The sequence below is a fragment of the Capsicum annuum genome, chromosome 6 (genome assembly GCF_002878395.1).
Source record: "Capsicum annuum cultivar UCD-10X-F1 chromosome 6, UCD10Xv1.1, whole genome shotgun sequence".
NCBI classification, from domain to species: Eukaryota; Viridiplantae; Streptophyta; class Magnoliopsida; order Solanales; family Solanaceae; genus Capsicum; species Capsicum annuum.
In genome coordinates, this window is record NC_061116.1 from 207,987,875 (window position 1) to 207,997,214 (window position 9,340).

Consider the following 9,340-nt stretch of genomic DNA (forward strand, 5'->3'; position numbering starts at 1 on the left):
TCTTTCAATTCATGATTGTTGATTAAATTACTTATGTGATTTTTCAAGGAATTTGTTGTTTGATTTATGAGATTACCTTTTGTATCCATTATTATTGAACCTTGAAAACGTTTGAAAACAAAATAAAAAATGAATTTATCGAATTCATAGTTGATGTTCAAATTGATTATTGAGGTTTTCTGATAATGTTATGAAATTGTACTTGAAATTTAAGTTTGATTAGTATGAATTTTGGTAGTTTATGCTGAAATTTGAGACCCAAAAATGAAAAATTCATATATGAGCAATGTTAAAGATGACCGATAAGGGGAAAAGGGTTTGGGGGGAGGGGGGTGAAGAAAACATTTTTAAATATGTATATATATATGAAATTATTTTTAAAAAATACTTTTCTTGCGTGGCTCCGACGTGACGCTGACATGTGGATGCTGATGTGTGGGCGCGTATAAGGCACTCTCCGTTGTGAGAGTGGTATTATATGTTTAGGGTGGTAAATAATTCATGCAAAAGTTGTTTAGGGGGTAAATAATTACATTTAAAGTTAAAGTGCTAATTCTATTCTTTCTTTTTTTTGGAAAACATAAATTTTTTTTCTACTTCTTCCAAAAGTAGACAATCTACTTTTGCTTATTTATAAAAGCACTTTTACAAGTTTACTAAAACATCTCTTTTTTCAGAAAAAGTATTTTTTCTCAATCTTTTTTTCTTTTGAGAAAAAAGTAATCTCAAACAACTATAAACATTGTCAAAAGCCAGTCCGTAACAGAACTCTTCGAGAAGTAGCTTCTCTCACTAGATGTCTTCCAAATTCAGGAGCAGAGCTAGCTTGGGCATAGGTGGTTCATCCAAACTTTCTGTAACAGAAATTTATACTATTTATACATAGTTAAAATTATTTTTTTGATATATATAATAGATGTTGAATCCCTTCGGTTAGTTTGTGTTTTACTTTTTCAAATTTTAAACCCTTTTAGTGAAAAATTTTGACTCTACCACTACTTTCTATTATTTTTTGAACTGAAAATAGCGATTTCGGTTTATTCTAAGATTTCAAAAATAAATTTTTAATCACATCTAATGCTCACTGATCATTTTCGAATTAATTCCAAAAAGTGCATAGGAGTGATGTCGATCTTTCCGTACAACTCCAAGTTCATCGGATGATTTCAAAGTATTTATAGGATTCATGCTTCTTCTTTTTTTTTTTTTATAAAAAAAAAGGAGTAAACTTATTCACTTATTGATGCATTTCTATCTTTTTTCATTGTGTTTAAGATATTTAGTTATTACTAAAGGTTTTAAGAAATTAGTAGAACAATTTAAAGCATTTCCTCCCCTTATTTGCATCAAAAAATCTATTATATATAGCTTATATAAACACACACTTCATTTTGAAAGTAAAATAATTTGTTGATCACATAAGGTTTAATTTTAAGCAAATGATTTTCAAATTATTATGACCTTTTTTGTCCAATAATAATACTTGTGAAAGAAATTTAGATAAAATCATTATTTATTACTCAAGTGTTATGAGTTCGGATATTGATGAAAAAGAAATCGGGGATCTTCCTAGTGTAGCTTTGAGAAATACTTTCCTCGTGAACTAACTCTTTTACTTAAGTTAAGCCTATATGATTCATTTCCTTACATTGTGTAATTATTTCCTATTCTTTTTCTTATTTCCTCTTATATTAGCATAACTATTGTGCAAGTGTATATCACTTAATTAAAGTTAATATTGCATAATAATGCAATTGGATTGTATATACATTTTTTCACTCTATCTCAACGAAGTAGGGATCACTCTTAATTGTTTTGTCAGTGAGAACAAATAAAATTAGAGACAAATCTAGAATTTTAAATTTATGAATTTTAATTTTTTTTAGAAAATATTGAATGAACATCTTAATTATACAAATAAATAGTTTTAGTCAAAGCTACTAGCTTTTGTTGAACTTGTAATTAGTGTAAGGGCGAAGCTAAAGTTTTAGTTACAAGTTCGACTTAATCAATAACTTAAAAATGAAAATAATTTAAGTCACTCATATACTTTTTGAACTCTGCTTCTACGTTTAACTTGAACTCTATCAGGCGAATATGGAGAGGATTGGGATGACGAGAGTAAAATAGACTTATTTAAATCTCATAATTCAAAATGTGTCATGAATAAATAAGTCAAATGGGTTCTGGGGGTCTACCGGGTAAATAAGAATAAATAAGTGAAATTTGTTTGGAGGTCTATCGTGTAAATAAAGTTTTTCGGAGTTGGTTACGCAAATCCCACCCTACAAAGGTAAAGAGAAGCTCCATATTTCATCCTCTTTCTCCAATACTCTGACACGCAAAAATTGCTCTCCGAAAAAAGTTCGATGACATGAAAAAAATACCTTTGTGTTGTGAATAAAAATACTTTGTCTTGTGAAGATGGTTATGGTGTTGAAGCTTCTCTCAGCCCCGATGCCAGGGGTGACTCAAGGTAAAGTTAGTAAAGCTTTTGCTTTATACTCTCAAATTTTTTGAGGCCACAAAAATTTTAATAGTAAATTTTATGATTTCCATCTTTCTTGAAATAATAATGAAAATTGTATACGTTTAAAAGAAGAACTAATAAAGAAAAAAAACTATATAATTTTTACCAGAAATATTTTAAAACTTTGAATTAAATAATTCAAACTTCATATTAATAAATAAAATTTTAATACCTACACCCAAGTTAATGTATTACAAACAAATGTCTAACATTTTATTCACTATAATTAATCCTTACTTTTATTAATAATCGTATTAATTTGTGAAGTTAAATCTCATGCATCTTTAAAAATAATATATCAAAAATAATTAAGATGCAATAAAGAAAAAAAAGACAACTTTAATTTTTTACGTATTCTTTTGGTATATATGTGTATATATTTAAAATCTTTAGGCCTTTAATTTTATTGAGATACGCCTCTGCCCAAACGTATCTCTACTCCGCCTCTTCTCCTCCACCCCTCCTCCCATCTCTCCCTCCTATTTCTAGTAAGTGTCGTTTGGTTTTTCATTTTTTTTTTTTTTTGAAAAACTAGTCAAATGTGTTTCACACGTGTAATTGATAATAATAATAAGTGTATATAAAAGAATAAATTACTATCATTTATATCAAAAATTATACTTAATCTGCCTTCAAAAATGTTACTATATGAATTAGATCCATTTAAAGTCACGCTAATTTCTTGATAGAGAAAAGCTTACCCTTAAAAAAATCTCTCATTTCTCAAAATCTCTCATTTCTCTCTTTTCATACCACCCACGTCAAGACATGTAAAATCACATTCCATGTCATCTATCTTCTCATCTACGATAAATAATTATAAATTATAAAACAAATATATGAACAAAAAAAAAAGATATGTGGAAATATTAATTATTTAATATTATACTTTGAAAGAAAAAATATGTTCTAGAGTTTTGATGATGACACTAAAAGTTAGATCGAGCGATGCAAATTATTCCTAGCGTCCATATCTAAGAACCTAACGAAAGATTGAAATCGATTATAAATTTGAGTTGCTAACTCGTGAAATCTCTCATCCCCATTCTGTTTTAGAATCTAGACATTAGCTAATTTGAGTTGCTAACTCATGAAATCTCTAATCCCCATTTTATTTTAGAATCTAGACATTAGCTTCTAGACAACTAAGAACTTTGTTTGATACTTGTTTGACACTGTGATTTGCTTGTTATAATGACAATTCACAATTTTTACTTTATTTTCTCTTAGTAGTTTTTTTCTGTAAGTATGATTCTACTAAAGAGTATTAATTTGAATTATGCGTTAATAAAAAAGTTAAGCTAACATGAATAAGAAATAAAATTTAAAACAGAAAAAATATTCCTTAAATTCACTCATAATAGAAATGAAGTCTCGTTCGCATGCTTCACATAAATATTTTTTCATCTGCAAAAATATATTAAAAATCAATCAATAATGATTTATTTATGTAGATAAATAAAATAATTTAAAATTATGGGAAGAAATTATCTTAAAAGTCAAAGGATTTTCAATTTTGTTAAGCTTATTTTAAATCAATAACAAAAAAAAATATGAACTTATTTTGAAGGCAACTTTTTTTTTTTTAAAAAAAGAAGACAACAATCAGAAGCTTAAAAGTCTCATAAAAAAGCTCATATTTGCATTAAAAAAAGGGGAAAAGGTAAAAAAGAAGTTGAATCATGAGGTTGGAATGTATATGTCAAGTCTATATATTTTATTAAAATAAAATGTGATTCTTCACATATATTTCAAATCCAATTACCTTCGTCCATATTAAATATTTTTCCTTCATTTGCATCTAATAATTAGACTGTAAGAGGAGAACTATTCACACGTCCCATATAGAGTAGACAATTGAAAATTTGTAAGGGGAACAAAACATGTAGAAGTTTGTTTTTATTTAATAATATAATAATTAAAGAAAAAAAGTAAAAAGACGATTTTATCTATTGCAATGCGTTTTAATGAAGGGCAAAAAATTTAAATCACTTTTCTAAGGGTCTTCACACTTTTAATATATTTCTACGGGTCTTCACACTTTTAATATATTATAAATATAAATTATAGATATAGATATAGATTATTTCAATTTTTTTGAAAGTAGTAGTGTTTGACTATAAGAACTATTTCAATCTAGTGAAAATTATTTTTGAAAAATTGTTTTCACTTTTATTTCTCTCACAAAATTTTAAAAACAACTTCAATTTATATTCATGGCCAAACACAACACGACTCCAACTCTAATTCAAAAAAAAAATTATTTTCGTTGCAAATGGGGTCTAAAACACCTTCAATCCATCTGTTCCAACGCCTTACCACACAGAAATTTCATCTTATCGCTTCTTTACAAGTTGAAATCCTGTATTCATCGGTCCTATGCCAAAGACATGGTGCTAGTAAGAGGAAGGATCAAAGCAAAAGGTTGTTTATTAGGAGTATACCTGGCAAAATGAATGGTGTCAAATGCACAAAGTGGTTTCAAGATGCAGCTGCTCTGAGATTTCACATAATTGAAAAGCACAAAAATATACTCAAACACTTCCGCAAATGCGACAAGGGACTTAACAAGACTAAGGATAGGTTTTGTGTGCATACGAGAGGAGAGTCTGATACCGTAAGGAAAAAGATGACATTGAAGAAAAAGCAGGACCAAGGCAAAGGTCTCATCGATCCAGCGAATACGACTATTCGAAGAATGACGACTATGACACCGATGGAGATGATGAGGAAGACGCATACTACTCGAAGCACGATTGAGAAGACAACTATTACTACTCAGATGACGTGTTTGACTATTATAAGGATAACTAAGAGGTAGCTACGAGCTTATTTTAAATGATGGTGAAATTACAATAAAATTACAATTGAAAAAATATACACAAAGAAAATAAAAAATATCTTTTTTTTTATTGAGTCACAAATATGTTGCCCTCTTTAATGAGATTCAAGTCCAATACAACAAAAGTTTTCACCGGTCCCACAATAATCTTCTTGATACAACAACCTTTTCACAAAATATAACTTAATAAACTCTAAACAAAAGTTAAGTTCAAAGCTCCACAAGAAAGAACACGTTCCTTCAACTAATAAACTCCTTTTTACTACTTTTGTGAACTCTATATTATCTTGTACTAGTAAAAATATATGCAAGACCAACTCTATTTATAGAAGAGTGCGTCTTCCATAAAATGAATTAGAATGAATGAGGGTAGTAAAGATGGAAGAACAATGGCCTAAATGTTACAAGAGTTACATGTAGCTAATGGCATTAATTACTATATTCTACCACCATAAAGAACTAAAAGTAAGAGATTAGCTAATATACACCGCCACTGGAATGCTTATTTTACATTGTCAAAAATTTTAAAACTTATAATAGGTAAGATTCTCAATTATTTTACTTTTAAATATTTAAATATAAATTAAAAAAATAGTTATATAAGGCAATTTAGACTTTAATTATTTTCTCCCAAAAATAGAAAGAATTCGCTTCTTTGCGGTATTATTGTTTTCATGGTTATTTGTTTTACAACATCTTTGTTTATTTAACACCATATAATTATAAATGATCATTATATACAAAGAAGTTTGAGACAATTATCAACATAATTATTTGTTCTTCATTTTAAAGATGTGTAGATTAAACTTAATTTAATTTGATAAAAATAGAATATATTAACGTAAATGATGTCTAGATAAGTGCCTCCAAATACCAATTGAAGAGTGTTTCCCCTCATTAATTAGTTCATTCGATTTATTTATTTTTTTGTTTAGTGAATAATTTTGACAATGATATAGAGAATAATTTTAGAATTTTAGTTTTCAATAAGTTGGACAATTTTAACGCATTAGTACTATTGAATAATATTAAAAACTTTTAAGCTAAATTTACTATATTAACCATAATTCAATAATGGTATTTGCAGAACAATTTCAACAAACTAGAAATTTCTAATTTATGAAAGCAAAATTTTAGAAGCAGTCGGATGTGTGGGCTTACTGGCAGATTCCATCGACCATTGGCCACCCTACCCTTCCAATGAATGGCTTATCTTCATAAAAGACTCGAACAACTACCCCATCCCTGACACTTATATCACCTGTCTCTGTTTTATCCTTTTGCCATTTGGTTCATTTGGAAAAACCGTAACGATGCTTGCTTCAACTCTTCTCGCCAACAACTCTCTCACCACAGCGCCTTATGCATTCCATCCATGAGTTCTACTTCTTCTCCGATGCCCATACATCGGTGAAGAAATATGTGGACATTCCAGTAAAATGGTATCCTCCCGAGAACGGTTAATTGGTTTAAGTTGAACATTGATGGAGCTTTCCAATCTCTTTCTTCCAATGGAGGTTTATGCTAGAACAATAATGATAATTGTTCAAGAAATTCAAAATAAAACTTGCTTGATTTAGAGGCACGATAATACGCTTCTTGAAGATAGTTGGAGTCTCTCACGAGCAAACAGAAGAACTAGTTACAACTCTATCTTTGAGATTCAACTAAGCCACAAAATAAGTAGCATTCAAGAATATTGTTCTTCTATTCTTGAATCGGTGATTTCACTATTTGATCAATGTCTCTCAAGTATTTTTCAAGCATAAAGTAGTTTTGAGTGCTTGTTTTTCCAAACAAAAGAAACACTATTTATAGGTTAAAATTTTTATGCAAGTGAAAAGTACTCTCTCTATTTCGAAATAAGTGAATTGTTGGGGCTATTTTTTTGTATTTCAAAATAAGTAAATCATTAAATTTTTTTTCAAATTTATCCTTATGATTTGACAACCAATTAACTTTTGAAAAGATATTATAAGGTCAAATTTTTTTTTTTGGAATAAAAGTAAAAAGTTATGTTAAATTTATGTCTTTAATGTTTTTTCCTTAATATGTATGCTAAAATTCAACAATTTATTTATTATGAAACGAAGAGAATATTAATTAAGCAATAATTAATAGGTTCATGAATAAAACTTATCTTTCTTTCAAGTTTCAAGAACCTAAAATGTAAATGAATTTATAATTGTTAATGTATTTGTAACTCAAGATGCATTTGTTTCAATTATAATTTCACATTGATTTTCTTTGTAACTCAAAATGCATTTATTTCAATATTAATTGAAACATAAAAAATTTTTAATCGATGAACTTGTTTCAAAAATTTATTGAACATAAATTTCAGTAATAACAGTTTAGCTGGGAGGGTGCATACGAGATCATGAAGGTATATGCTACTTGGGTTTTGCTGGCAGCTCCTCAGCTTCCACTTGTCTCGAAATGGAATTTAAAGCTCTACTTTTGGGGCTCCAATTAGCATACTCTCACCATATTTACCCGCTTGAGGTGGAAACTGTTTCGGTGGATCTACTTCGTTTACTTAACAAAACTAACTCCCAGCTTTCCTCTCTTGTATCTCACAGCAGGTTCTATTTGAAGAAACTGGCGAATCCTCTGCTTCGCCACAACTTCGGGGAAGCAAATAGAGTAGCTCATCTGCTAGCTATGGAAGGAAATGGAAGATTGGATACTAGTCCTGTAGTTTTTTGGTCCCAACCATCTTTTGTAACTAGTGCAGTCCACGAGGATATGCAACTAAGTACTGTCTGTAGAAAAGTCTCTAGTATGTACTGTTCTAATCTAGCTAGGTTAGGCAATGTCAGTATTATCAACTCTAATGTAATGGTTTGACTAGTATAAATAAATAAATCCTAACTTTCCAAAAAAGAAAATTAAATCAGTGTATAGAAAATGCAAAAAAGATGAAGATGGAGATCCGCAGAGAAAGGAGATTTACATGTATATCTTTTCTATTTTTAGTAGAAAATGTGGAGTTAATGCTTTCTTAAAGTATTTTTTTTTAATGCAAAGAATAAAGAAAAAAATATACGTTATAAAGAAAATGAACCTACATACCGGTTTCAAATGAAAAAAGGAAAACAAAATTTGTACTAATATTTGGTTTAATTGCACTTTGGTTTAATGATACTTTAATGTCATTAATTCTTATCTTATAAACAGCCTTTTGACATCCCTATATAAACATATATCTTTGGAGAACAAAAGACACCACAAAAGAAGAAACGCAACAAATAAAAGAAAAAGAAAAAGAATCTTCCTCCTTTTCTCCTCTTGAATTGTTTTTGGGCAATTGGTTTGGGCAACCTCCAAACTTCTAACTACGAGTGCACGTGTTTGGAAGTAGCTGTGGAACCTTGGGGAGCGACCGACTAGAAGGATTTGCACCAGAGTCAGGCTGAAATCGCTTTCAAGGCAGTGACTTGCCATGACATAGAATTTGTGACTATTCTCTAACTATTAATAATTTGAGTTCGAACATCAATATTGTAGTACTTTTTCTAACAATTTGAAAGTGATTTCGTTATATACAATATTGATAAATGACTATTTCTTTGAATAGAACTTTTTCTAGTTTGTCAAAAATTGAGCCATTGGACGAAAATAATTTTAAATGTTGGTCACAGAATTTTTTATTTTCTTAGAATAATTAGAAGTTGATTATGTTTTGTTTAATGATGGTTCTAATATCATTACTGGTTCTAATACTGTTGATGAATTTGGTAAAAAGGAGATTAAAAAGAATAACATAAATGCTAGAGGGCATTTATTGAGTCATATGATTAATACTTTATTTGATTTATATTTTTTTTACAAATCTGCTAAACAAAAAAAAAATATGGGATAATTTGCAAAACTCAAAATAGTGAAGGACAAAATGATGTCCAAATTTATCTTGCTGAGGATGATGAAGTGATTGCGGCAGTAGTAGTCGAGACGAACCTGGTGTC

The 9,340-nt window shown here is 29.1% G+C and overlaps 1 long non-coding RNA gene across 1 annotated transcript; it reads right to left on the minus strand.

Annotated features, from left to right (window-relative positions):
• Nucleotides 1-6,363: 6,363 nt before the first annotated feature.
• On the minus strand, nucleotides 6,364-7,961 carry LOC124899331. Its single transcript, XR_007056755.1, has 2 exons — nucleotides 7,747-7,961; nucleotides 6,364-6,896 (listed from the first exon to the last, which is right to left on the minus strand). It is a non-coding gene; the product is annotated as an uncharacterized LOC124899331 (long non-coding RNA).
• Nucleotides 7,962-9,340: the final 1,379 nt, after the last annotated feature.